The sequence below is a fragment of the Bos indicus genome, chromosome 14, assembly GCF_029378745.1.
Source record: "Bos indicus isolate NIAB-ARS_2022 breed Sahiwal x Tharparkar chromosome 14, NIAB-ARS_B.indTharparkar_mat_pri_1.0, whole genome shotgun sequence".
Taxonomy (NCBI): domain Eukaryota; kingdom Metazoa; phylum Chordata; class Mammalia; order Artiodactyla; family Bovidae; genus Bos; species Bos indicus.
In genome coordinates, this window is record NC_091773.1 from 11,795,122 (window position 1) to 11,807,749 (window position 12,628).

At 37.2% G+C, this 12,628-nt stretch overlaps 1 long non-coding RNA gene across 1 annotated transcript in view; it reads right to left on the reverse strand.

Moving 5' to 3' along the window:
* Nucleotides 1-12,628, reverse strand: part of LOC139186871 (uncharacterized) — a 58,467-nt gene that overhangs the window by 31,544 nt on the left and 14,295 nt on the right. The window lies entirely within an intron of this gene.

Below are 12,628 nucleotides of genomic sequence, written 5' to 3' on the forward strand. Positions count from 1 at the left end.
AGAGCTAAAGCTGGAATCAATGAGGGTGTGTGGGATGGGGGTGGACAACCCTGCCTTCTTGTCTTCACTGACAACCACATCTTACTCTCCCAATGTGGATTTCAGGAGATTCTTTCATTTTCCAACCTAGAATGAGGGGTGTGGATCTGAGCAACTGACAGGGTTGGAGTTTGCTGTTGAAGAATTGATTTCCAACTCCCCATGGAAATTTGGCTCCTGATAAACGTTCTTGAAAACTTTAGGGTGTGCATGCGTATTTCAAGGGCCTCTTAAGTGAAATCAATCTCATCACAGCAGACCCTTTTCATGCTGTGAGATCCACAAGTACTCCTCATGGTGAACACAGTGAACTGCTGTGCAGGGACTTCTCAAAACATGGGGAGAACAAACCTTTGCTCCCCATCCTGCTTTTTCCTTTCCATGCATCCAAACAGCCCAGGAGGATGTTCTCAAAGCTGATTACTGTTGCCAGGGCAACTCGAGATTGATCCTTCACTCTAGTAAGCTCAACGGATCCCCCTGAGGATTGGAGAGTGTGATTGGTGACAGCTGTTTGGGTGGGCGGGGAGGCTGTTTTGTTTTGTTTTTATCATTCGCACTATCTGTTCCCAGCTCCAGAGAGTCAAACTTTAAGCTCTGGAGAAATTCTCAATTTGTTAATGACTGTAGATGGACTGAAAAGAAGAGGCCTCTGGGATTATAGGGGAAGACCTCACTGGAAGAAACTTAACTTCCCAGGATGGGGAAAGGGGAGGAGTTGGGAAGAAAAGAAGAGATGGGAAACAATTGTTATTCCGCTGCTAAAGGGCCAAGAAGTCAATCCTTTCATCCATTTGCCACCTAGGAAGATGTAGAAAGGTAGGGGAGGAGAGATGGGTGCTGCTGAGATCAATTGGAGTTCCCCCAAAATATGAAAGAGATGTGGTTCTTTTCACCGAGTATCTTGGACAAAGCCTTAAGGCAGACAGAACAAGGAAATGTATTAGTACCCCTGTCCCAGAATTAACGGCATTGCCAGTGTCACAAATCTCTTATCTCCCAGCTTAGACTCAGAGATGATCAAACCCTGCTAGAGATTTAGTTTGTACTTTCCGGATAGCAGTCACTGTCACATCTTTATATACTATTGTGCTTCAAAGCCCTCCAAAAGCCTGTTTCTATTACTCCAGCCTGCCTTTAAGAAGGAAAAAAAAAAAAAAAAAAATCGAGGAACAGATTGTGAAGCGTTCCAGAGAGAAGAGATTTGGCAAGTCATCCTATTTAAAAAAATGTGTTATCAAAAATACTCATTTGCCTTTCACCTGTTAATTGTTTTCTGATGAGCAGGGGTGGAATGAACTCCAGGTTCACGATTAGATTTCCAGAGATGAAAGCTCAGGCTCCAGTATTAATACTCTAAACAGTTCATTGAACCTCTCTGAGCCTCCGTTTTCATTTTTATCACTCCTAAAATGGGAAGCATGTCATTGTTAGAAAAGGCTTATGATGAGAATTAAATGTTAAGTGCCTAGCCGGTTACAAGCAATTAGAAAAGTCCCTATTATTTTCTGTTAGATCTAGCAACTCCCAAACATGAAACTATTATGTTCAGAGGACATAACAGCAGATTCCTGAACTATTTGAAAGGGTTGATTCCATGCAGGCTTGGGAATTGTTTTTAAATTCGGAAGATAAAATGTTATTTTATTGGTACCACTTAAATAGCGTTGCTGTTTCCTTTAAGAGGCGAAATTGGCCTGGGCCCACATCGCAGGCATATTTCATCTGCAGGCCCCACATACGTGTGTTTTGCTCAGCAAGCAGCACAGATGGAACAACTCTTTATGGAAAAGAAGAGTGATGTCATCTGCCTAGCAATAGCAGGATATGAACCCACACTCCCACAGTGTGGCTGGAGATCCACAGCTACCAGCGTACTCTGAGGAAAGGACGCTATTTGGATGTTTCCGGAGTTGAAAGCTTTGATTTTCTTCTAAGTCCCTGGGAGGGTGGAATCTGATTTCCACAAAAAGAAATGGGTTTGTGGGGCCAGAAATAGTTTATTCTTCAGGACGCCTAAGGAACACACTCGAAGTGTCTCTCATATTTCAGAACGGAAAAGTGGAAAATAGAGCAAATGTATTCCATTCCCTTTTATGTTGAAGAAAATAGTCCCTCTGTCCCTTCAAGAGCTCTGGTCCCAGGGAATTTGCTTAGACTTGCTGCTTGCTCAGTCTGCATTCTTCTGGCATTGCTGAACAGATAAGCTCTAAAAAGGACTTTAACGCTCCTCTGGTGATTTAAGTTGTTTTAAACAAGAATTTCAGGATGCCAAGGATGAAAGGAACTTAGATATTTGGGCAGAAATCTGTTTGTTTGTTTTCTTTTCTTAGAGCAAATAATGAAAAAAATTAAACTTTATTCATGAAACTGTACTGGGATGGCTTAAATTCCATTCTTTGTACTAAGGTTCAAAGGTACAATGCTCTTCGTGAGCACTGATCTCCCTGTAGAAAGAACCTGCCTGCTTGCTTGGAATTCAGGCTTCAGTGTGTTAAGAACTAATCCTTATAAGCTTGTAGGAAGTGCTACCCTAGGCCACACTGAGAGGTCTACTTGGTGGAGCTGGAGGGTCAACTGGTGATCCTAGGATTGATTTCATCCAGAAGATGGGTTTCGTTGGGTGGAGATTTTACAAACCATTTGAACTGGAATACTTTCAGCCAAGCATATATAATTCCTTTTCTCTTTGGGCACCAGCTGTCCCTAACAAAATGACCACTGGCTTTGGAATAATGTGAAATCACCTGTCTAGTTTCTAAAGCCATTTGAGTCTGAGACTCTGGGATTGGATAGGACATCCAACAAAATGTAAGTGGGATATGAATTCCCGTTCCAAGTCCACCGAGCCCTCACTACGATCATATACCTCAAACCCTCAGTTTCTGTTTCTCTATTATTGGTTGTCTGCTACGCTGCTTCCTGTCCCCACTCTGGGGTCCAGGCACAACAGCTACTATTTGGACATAGGTTCATTGAAGAATAGAAAAAGAACAAGGCAGAATGACCAGCTTCTCTTAAAGCTGATAAATTAAGAGATCGGAATTGAGAGCTATACGCTACTATAAGAGGAGAGTGAAAAATCTGGCTTAAAACTCAACAGTCAAAAAACTAAGATCATGGCATCCTGTCCCATCATTTTATGGCAAATAGACAGGGAAAAAGTGGAAACTGACAGATTTTATTTTCTTGGACTCCATAATTACTGCAGATGCTGACTACAGCCATGAAATTTAAAGACACTTGCTCCTTGGAAGAAAAGCTATGACAAACCTAGACAGCATATGAAAAAGTAGAGACATTACTTTGCCAACAAAGGTCCATCTTGTCAAATCTATGGTTTTTCCAGTAGTCATGTATGGATGTGCTCATTGAACCATTAGGAAGGGTGAGCACTGAAGAACTGATGTTTTCGAACTGTGGTGCTAGAGAAGACTCTTGAGAGTCCCTTGGACAGTAAGGAGATCAAACCAGTCAATCCTAAAAGAAATCAGTCCTGAATATTCATTGGAAGGATTGATGCTGTAGCTGAAACTCCAATACTTTGGCCATCTGATGTGAAGAGCTGACTCCTTGGAAAAGACCCTGATGCTGGGAAAGGTTGAGGGCAAGAGGAGAAGCAGGTGACAGTGGATAAGATGATTAGATAACATCACTGACTCAATAGACATGAGTGTGAGCTAGCTCCAGGAGATAATGAAGGACAGAGAAGTCTGGCATGCTGTAGTCCATGGGGTTGCAGAGTCAGACACGACTTAGCTACTGAACAACAATAACACTACTATATATATATAAAAAAAATAGATACACAAGGACTTATTATATATCACAGGGAACTATTTTCAATATATTGTAATAACCTATAATGGAAAAAAATCTGAAATATATAAATATATATACACACACATATATTCTTATATTTATATATACATATAGCTGAACCACTTTGCTGTACACCTGAAACATTGTCAACCAATTATACATGCCACATCCTGTTATATCTAAATGGCCAAAGTCATGTGCTTAAGCCTGACTTTCTAGGAGGGAGCAGATATCTCTCTTAATAAAAATACTTGTGAGCTTAGCAAAATCTAAGTAGATTGAAAAGGGAGGAATCCACCTTCCATCAATTAGAAAGTGGAAGTGATATGAGAAAACGATAAAGAATAAAAACTCTGTTGTTTCTGCATGTCCAATATCCTTTCCACCTTCTATCTGATAACAGAATCTCATTTCCCTTTTGGAAACTATTATATTTCCTCTTTTGCAGTTCCGGTGAAAATACTATTTCATATACCCTTCCTCTGCTAGCCGTATACATCTAGGCATACGAATCATAGTAACCAAACTCAATCATCTCGGATATTTGTGGTAGACACAGGGATGCTCCACCCAGATTTCCCTTAAGGAAGGACTTGCTTCCCAGCTATGGAGAGTGACGTAACCAGACAGCCTCAGTTATCAGAAACTTCAAGGCCTACCTTTACTGTAGAGAGTCCCCATGCCGAAGGTCCTGCCTTTCCCTGGGCAGCTCTGATATGGAGCAAGTTGGGATTACAAAGACCTGGCCATTTCTGCTCAACTCAGATTGTAATGGGAACTATATACTTATTCCAAATCTTCCCCTGGGTTGGCTTAGGCTTTTTTGGATCTGCATTGCAGACAAGTTCTTTCTCTGTCCAAATTGACTTGCACCCTCTTCCCTTAGCAGGTATTGATGCCTAATAAAAAGCTGTGAAGGGCTTCCTAGGTGGCAAAGTGGTAAAGAATCCACCTGCCAATGCAGGAGACACAGGAGACTAGATGTGGATTCAATTCCTGGGTTGGGAAGATCCCCTGGAGGAGGAAATGGTAACCCACTGAAGTACTCTTTGCCTGGACAATTCCATGATCAGAGGAGCCTGGCATGTGACAGTCCATGGTGTCACAAAGAGTTGGACATGACTGAGCATGCACGCATCTATGTGTGCATGTTAAAAATACTCATGACTCAACTCTATCTCAGTATTTCTTCCTGGAGAACTCAACCTATGACAGTTAATGTAGCAGAGTAATAGAGAACCTTGCATCAGCAATTCTATGCCCTCACTATAAATAAGATTTATTTATAATACCAACAGACTTTTAGTCAGAGCCAGCCCAAGAGCACCACCTAATAGGAAGATGGGTAAGAAATGCCATATTGAAGATGAAATGTTTGGACAGTCAGAAAGCCAGAAAGTCCTTCCAAAGGTACAGCTTCTGTCCTGTTAGGTATCATACATCTTCCCAATATATTCTTATTTTATTAAGTTAGTCAGTGTTAAGCTCTTTTGGTTGCAAGCAAACAACTCTTTCATATAGGAAGACTTAGTATAAACTCCCTTTTCAATAAAGCTGAATAAGTGGCTCAGAGGTTAAAGCATCTGCCTGCAATGCGGGAGACCTGGGTTCGATCCCTGGGTTGGGAAGATCCCCTGGAGAAGGAAATAGCAACCCACTCCAGTATTCTTGCCTGGAGAATCCCATGGACGGAGAGCCTGGTGGGCTACAGTCCACGGGGTTGCAAAGAGTCAGACACAACTGAGCGACTTCACTTTCATTTTCAAGATATTAAAAATTAATAGGATTGGAGAAGGTGTTATTTTTATCTTTATAGGATTAGGGAAATATTAGTTTTATTGGCTGAGATGCTGTACCTTGTTACAGCAAAACTTGAAAACTAAAGCAAACAAACAAAAAACTGGCATGAGTTGAATATATAGGGGAGTGGCAAAGATGGTTGATGGAATGAGGTCTTGGAACAGGTGAAAAAGGTTAGCAGTTACATAATAAACAACAAAGAAAAGAAGAATATATTTTCCTCTGAGAATCTGGTGAAGAAGAAAGACCATAAAGAACATAAACACTGGTGAATAATGCGGCATTGAGGAGACTTTTTAAGAACATGAGTAAACCATGTTAGGTCAATGATTTCAACTCATATATGTCTTTAAAAGTTTGAGGAACTCCGAAAGCAGCTAGTTTCTTTGAGTAATCTGTCATGGTAATTTTATAAACTGACCGATATAAACACTTTAAAAAATATTACTGTTATAGTACTCCTTTTAAATTGGACATGGTTTAGTGTTAGTGATTAAAAGCAATGGTTCTGGACCCAGAATATCTGAGTTGAATTTGGCATCACAGTTTCCTAGTGTGACATTGACTGAGTTAATTTTTAGGTTAATTGAAGAATTTTAGTAAATTCTTCACCCATAAAATGGAAACAGTAATAGTATTCAACCTCAGTATAATTGATGAGGATGAAAGGAATTACTGAAGAGGATTAAAAGAGGAAAAACTGCCTTTTTCCTCATCAGCAAAATGAGAATGGTGGTAGTACAGTATCTAACTTATGAGTCCAGGATTAAATCACAAGAGCTGAAACACATAAATCACATATAAAGAGCAGGGACCGGCACTTAATAGTGCTTAACAAATGTAAGTTATTATTATCATCATTATATGCTTTAATATAACAATTTCCAACTAATAGAAACTTTTCTGTAAAAATAAACACTTTTATTTTTTACCAATGTCTTCCTATCAAGGAAGCTAGAGAGTAACACAAGGGATTTTTCAAGGACGATATCTTTATACTCTTAGAATTCTGATTTTAGGGTCCTCGGTGTTCATTTTTTTCAGGATTTGTCTTTTTATATTTTAAATCCCAAAGAATCAATATACATAAAGAGTCTCACCACATCTAGGTGGTAGTTTTACTTTCTCTGCCCTGAAATTTTTCTAGCTTCTCTTTTGCTGTTTGATTATTTGCATATTATATATTTTATGTTACTACTCTGCTTCTACAAGTCAGTTATGAAACTTGCTAACATGCTGCACAATCAATTTTCTCAATAATTGGCCTTTACAATAGTTTTGCATTTTATAGTTTTATGCCACGTTAACTTTATAAGATGTCATTTTACATTTATTAAAAAGAGATACTTCTCTTTGTCAACAGTCTTAAAAACACCTCTTTGGGACATAGGTTTTCTCTTGAGGGCTGCTGACACACCCAGGTGACTCACTGTCATAAGACAATGACATTAATAAATTGTATTTCTTTGCACTGTCAATCCCTTCAGCAAGACGTAACCTCTGCATAAGTGACATTCATGAGACTATCAACCTCCTTCTGAACCTGGAATTTATTATTCTTATATTCAGTACAATCCACAGCACTGATGTGGTACATAGTACGTAATAGCTGTTTAATAAAAAATTTATTAGAAGAATCATGAAGAGATAGATCCTATTACTATTACTCAACGGGCAGTTTTGCAAGACAAACTTTATTTACCAAATGCTCTGAAATTGCTTTCTCTTATTTATTTCATAGTCAAGTTATAAATTTTACAAATAAGGACATTGATAGGATTTAAATAGTGTACAACATTGCTTTATAATTTTACTATTTAAATTTATTTTTAAAATTTAATGTAGTTGAATTTTCTACTTACAAAATCAATATATGGACTTCTATTCCCTGTTAAATTTTAAAATCTATTGGTAGACTATTTTCCCCATAATAGCAATTAGAAAAATGGATAAATTATAAATGTTATACTTTTTTAATCACTGAAGAGCTTTGTACATGTAAAAGGTCTAGAAGAATTAATCTAAACAGGGAAAAAATCCATTTCACTTGGTGGAATTTAAGGAGTATTTTACTCACTGGGAATATTTGCAGAATCTGAGCATAGTTTAAAGATCCGTTCTTTCATATGAGAATACTGGTGAGGAAGCTAATATTTGATAACCATTCAGACTTATGTGGAAAATTAGAATCTAGAGGAGCTACCAATGATAAGTTTGATTTCCCAAAGAGAGAAAGAGGATTTTTGCAGAATGCCAAGGAAGCATGCGAATCAACAGTACTCTAAGCCAAAATTCTGCTACAAGTTTGGGTCTTTAATAAAACACAGGAAAGTTCTCGCCTTTGAGAGATTTGTAACCAGAGGTAAACTGAGTCTGACTAGGGTTGCAAACCAATCTTGACCTAGCTTGCTTGCTGAATAAATCAAGTTGGCTCATGATTCTGCCTACTAGAGGAGAGAAATACCATCAGGGAAAAGCAAACCATCTTTAGTCCTTATGGTCCTTTACAGAAGGGTTATACTTCAATAAAAATGGTTTGAAATATGAAGGAGAAAAATAGAACTCATAATCAATAGAGAAAATAGCCAATAAAAATAGATTAGTGTATTACTCATTAGAAATGCTTTAAAGTAAATACACATATTTTTTAAACGAGGAAAATATGAATCAATAGGTAACTCTAACAAGAGATGCAATGTTTAAAACAAACCAAATGGATATTCTAAAACAAAAATATATAATATCATAAATTAAGAACTCATTATTTGTAACAGCAGAAAAGACAATTAGTGAATATGTAGAAAGATCAATAGGAGTTATTTAAACTAAAGTGGAGTCCGAAAAATGAAGAAATCTGAACAGATTACAATAGAATCATGGGAAACTGTAAAATCTGCTAACAAACATATATCTGGAATCTCTGAAGGAAAGAAGAAGGAGAAGCAATATTGAAAAGCTACTGATAAGTTTACAAAACTAATGAAAGATAAAACTTAGAGATTCAAGAAGACATATTGACACAATAATTGAATTTCTGAAGACTGAAGACAAATATTTTTGAAGGTATGATAGAAAAAGGCACATTGTTTTCAACTGTCAGAAAACTTTCAAATAATAACTATGAAAAACAGAAGATACTGGAAAAGCATCTTTAAAGTGCTAAAAGAAAAACAAAAATGAAAATTCTATATTCAACAAAAATATGATTAAAAATGAAGGTGAAATGGCAGCTTTGGAAGTATAGTGGTGAGTATAGCTGCCTTCATGAAATTAAAATATTTTCAGATGAGTTTCAGAGAGTGTATTGATATTGGGTTCACACTGTAAGACATTCTAAAGCAAGTTTTGCACATTGAAGGAAAATCGTATAAAAACATGAAATTTCAGAAAAAAATGAAAACATGAGAAGGGATGCATACTGGATAACTGTAAAATATTACAGTTGTTAAACAATAAAAACAATGTACTTTGGGTGTTAACTATGTATAAATAAAATGAAATAAGAGAATGGACTAAATGGATTAAATTGTTGTAAGGGTCTTACAAGAATTGGTAGAGAGCTAATTTAAGGTAGGCTGCAATAAGTTACGGAGAAGGCAATGGCACCCCACTCCAGTACTCTTGCCTGGGAAATCCCATGGACAGAGGAGCCTGGTGGGCTGCAGTCCATGGGGTCGTGAAGAGTCGAACATGACTGAAGCGACTTAGCAGCAGCAGCAGTAGCAGCAATAAGTTAAGAACATATAATCAACATATCACTACAAATAATACAAATGTAAGTAAAATTGAATACAGGAAAAAAAAAAAAAACAGAATACTAATGTTTCTTGACTAATCCTAAAAATCGAAAAGGAAGAACAGGAAACAAGCCACAGTTTGAACAGTTAGAAAGCAAATATTAAAATAGCAGACTTAAGTTGATCTCAGTAATTACACTAAATGTAAGCTATGTAATGACCCAAAGGAAATGCAAAGTTATGACACTAAGAAAAATAAATATATATATTCAAGAGTCAAGTGTGTGTTTAGGAGAGATATACTTGACCTTTAACAACATAGATTAAATGTAAGATAATAACAATGAGAGTAATATATAGCATGCAAACACTAACCAAACAAAAGCTGATATGACTGTATTAGTATAAGAGAAAACAGACACTGATGAATGTATTAAACAAAGAAATAAGAATCTTTTATAAAGAAAAAGGAAACAGTCAACAGGAAGTCATAACAAGCCCAAATGTATACGTGCCTAAATAGTTCAAGATACATATAAAAAACAGAATTAATTGGAAAGGCAGACAGAATATCAATTATTGCTGTAAAGTCTAAAATATACTTTTTAAAGAGCAAAGCAAAAGTCATATGGGAGAGAGAATATTTACGTTAAAACCCTCTTAACTAATTTGAACTAATTGACCTTATGCGCCAAAACTACAACCAAAAAACTGTAGAATACATAGTATTTTCAAATGTTTTTGGGATATTTACCAAAACAGACATTACACTAAGCAAAAAAGCAAATCCACATAAATTTCAAAAGGTTGAATTCATACAGTGACCACAATGGAATTAATCAATCAATAAATAACAATATGACTAGATCCCCAAATCTCAGAAATTGAAACTGCAATTAAAAATCTTCCCTCAAACAAGCAAAGTAACATACCAAAGTAGGAAAGGGAAATTTCTGGCCTAAATTATTTCATTAGTGTGTTCCTACAAGCATTTTCAAGAAAAATAATGTCTTACACAAATCTTTCAGATAGTGGTGAACAGGAACACTCTAACATATTATGAAAACAGTCTGACCCTATACCAAAAGCAGAAAAGGATAAGTAAAAAAAATAAAATAAAAATACAAGCCTATGTTACTCATAAATTATAAGTAAAATCCTAAGCAAACAAAAATCATGGCCAAGTGGAATTTATTTTGAGATCATAATGTGTATTTGTCTTTCAAAAAGTTAATCAGGATAGTTAATATATTATCAGAACAGGGGAGAAAAAGCACATGATATCATTATACACAATAAAGTGATAAAATTTGAGACTCTTTCAAGATAAAATTCTCAGAAATGAGGACTGCAAGAGAGTTTCTTCTCAAAGTCCTGGATTATTCTAATGGTTAAGTGCGTTGGCCCAAGCCAGGCTGAGTTTAAATTATGGCTTATCCATTTACTAAGTGTCCCTTGTGCCAATTACCTAATCTTTTTCTCAGTTCCCTCATTCAAACAATGACAACAGTATTATTTTTGTCATCAGAATTAAATTAACGTAAGCAAAATATTTATAAGAATACTTGCACATGTGTGCTTAGTCACTCAGTCAGGTCTGACTGTTTGCAACCCCATGGACTATAGTCTGCCAGGCTCCTCTGTCCATGGGATTCTTCAGGCAAGAATACTGGAGTAGGTAGCCATTCCCTTCTCCAGGGGATCTTCCTGACTCAGGGATTGAACTTGGGTCTCTTGCCTTGCACATAGATTCTTTACCATCTGAGCCACCAGGGAAGCCCTCAAGAATGCTTGGTCCATGATAAGTGCACTGAAGACAGTAGCTATTACAATTAGTGATGCTATTTCTACACTGTCAGCACTTAGAATGTTACCTACAACAGAGTAGGTGTTAAATGAGCGTTTTCTAAATGAATGAATAAATAAGTGAGCCTATATACTAAGAGTCCAGCATATTGGTAGGTGCAGAGAAGAATATAAGCCTCTAGCTCTACCCATTTTTATCACTCCTTATGACTGCTGTAGACAATATGATTTGAGGGCATCTGAAGAAACAAAGCATCTGAATGCAGAGTTCCAAAGAATAGCAAGAAGAGATAAGAAAGCCTTCCTCAGCGATCAATGCAAAGAAATAGAGGGAAACAACAGAATGAGAAAGACTAGAGATCTCTTCAAAAAAATTAGAGATATCAAGGGAACATTTCATGCAAAGACAGGCTTGATAAAGGACAGAAATGGTATGGACCTAACAGGAGCAGAAGATATTAAGAAGAGGTGGCAAGAATACACAGAAGAACTGTACAAAAAAGATCTTCATGACCAAGATAATCACGATGGTGTAATCACTGACCTAGAGCCAGACATCCTGGCATGCGAAGTCAAGTGGGCCTTAGAAAGCATCACTATGAACAAAGCTAGTGGAGGTGATGGAATTCCAGTGGAGCTATTTCAAATCCTGAAAGATGATGCTGTGAAAGTGCTGCACTCAGTATGTCAGCACATTTGGAAAACTCAGCAGTGGCCACAGGACTGGAAAAGGTCAGTTTTCATTCCAATCCCAAAGAAAAGCAATGCCAAAGAATGCTCAAACTACCACACAATTGCACTCATCTCACATGCTATAAAGTAATGCTCAAAATTCTCTAAGCCAGGCTTCAGCAATACGTGAACTGTGAATTTCCAGATGTTCAAGCTGGTTTTAGAAAAGGCAGAGGAACCAGAGATCAAATTGCCAACATCTGCTGGATCATGGAAAAAGCAAGAGAGTTGCAGAAAAACATCTATTTCTGCTTTATTGACTATGCCAAAGCCTTTGACTGTGTGGATCACAATAAACTGTGGAAAATTCTGAAAGAGATGGGAAAACCAGACCACCTGATCTGCCTCTTGAGAAATTTGTATGCAAGTGAGGAAGCAACAGTTAGAACTGGACATGGAACAACGGACTGGTTCCAAATAGGAAAAGGAGTACGTCAAGGCTGTATATTGTCACCCTGCTTATTTAACTTATATGCAGAGTACATCATGAGAAATGCTGGACTGGAAGAAACACAAGCTGGAATCAAGATTGCCAGGAGAAATATCAATAACCTCAGATATGCAGATGACACCACCCTTATGGCAGAAAGTGAAGAGGAACTCAAAAGCCTCTTGATGAAAGTGAAAGAGGAGAGTGAAAAAGTTGGCTTAAAGCTCAACATTCAGAAAACACAGATCATGGCATCCGGTCC